This window comes from Arachis ipaensis, chromosome B03, assembly GCF_000816755.2.
Source record: "Arachis ipaensis cultivar K30076 chromosome B03, Araip1.1, whole genome shotgun sequence".
Lineage (NCBI taxonomy): Eukaryota > Viridiplantae > Streptophyta > Magnoliopsida > Fabales > Fabaceae > Arachis > Arachis ipaensis.
This window is the reverse complement of record NC_029787.2, coordinates 43,195,340-43,196,675: the sequence shown is the minus strand read 5'-3', so window position 1 is coordinate 43,196,675 and position 1,336 is coordinate 43,195,340. Positions and strand designations below refer to the sequence as shown.

The 1,336-nt window shown below is 27.4% G+C and overlaps 1 pseudogene; it reads left to right on the top strand.

Annotated features, from left to right (window-relative positions):
* LOC107633053 overlaps positions 1 to 1,336 on the top strand; it is a 13,684-nt pseudogene that overhangs the window by 1,328 nt on the left and 11,020 nt on the right.

The window sequence follows — 1,336 nt, the reverse complement described above, 5'->3', positions numbered from 1 at the left end:
GTACATATATACTTCTAAATTCTCATACATAATAAGGTTGTGTTTGTTTTTGAGAATATGACAAGATAAGACACTGAAAATAAAATATAAAGAATAGAGACACAAAATTTTGTGTTCTTATATCCTATTTATTTGATGATAAACTAGAACAAATTATAAAAATCTAATGTATTTTCATTTTTTTAGTCAAAAAATTTGAGACGGAAATTATAATTATAAAAAATTAACAAGAATAATAAAAGAAAAAATGAAAAATAAGTTGTATTCTTTGTTAGTGTCTTCATGTCTTTGCTGTCAGGATGGACATAAAATACACTAATTCAGGACACATTATCTCTGTCTATGTCTCCGTCAAACACAATTTTGTATCTCTGTGTTTCTGTCTCAGTGTCCTGTCTCTGTAAATAAATACAGCCTAAAATTTAGCAGTTATGTCTTCAACTTATGCTCTAGAATTCAGAATTCAAATTTAAAAATAATCTATGCACGATGGTAGTTGTCAAAACGTAACTACTAGCGGTGACAGGCCATTAGAGATGTTAGAAGGAAAAAGAATAAAGATGTAAGAGAAAAGAGATTATGGATATAGAGATTAGAGAATATTTAAAAAAAAAAGTTGGTTTAAATTAATTAACTACCAAATATTAACTCTCTTAGCTTAGAATATTTTTTTCCTTTCAAATCTCACAAGTTCTGCATACACATTTCTCAAATCCAATTTTCTTTATTGCACAATAATATTGTTATTTTATACTCTCAATTATTTGTTTCATAGAGTGCTGTGGTTAATATCTTCAAGACAGTTGGAACCATCTATGATGTCTTTGGTTCCACAAAAGAAATGATCAAAAGAAACTTAATATGGGTTACTATTGAGATGCAGGTTGTGACTTATCGTTATCCTACTTGGTAAGTCTCGCTATATATTTGTTTTTTGGTAAGCTTTTTTAAATTAAAAAATTAACGAAATAAAACTTATATAAGCATAGCATTAGTAAGTCTTGGCTTTTATAGTTTTATTATTCTTTTAATTTAGAGTTTGCGTTCATAAAATTCTTTTTCATTTAAAATATTATTTTTCAATAATTTAATTAATGTTAAATTATATTATTTAACTATTGAAAATGAAAATGATGCAGGGATGATGTAGTTGAAGTGGAAGCTTGGTTATCTCCAGCAGGAAAGAATCCTGTGCGCTTCAATTGGATTTTACGAGATTTCAGAACAAATGAAGTCTTGATCAAGGCTTCCAGGTACAATATAATTCCATCTTTTTTAATTTAAATATATTTTCTTCCTCACTTAGCTAGCTTGTTCTGCTTCCAACAATAATAAG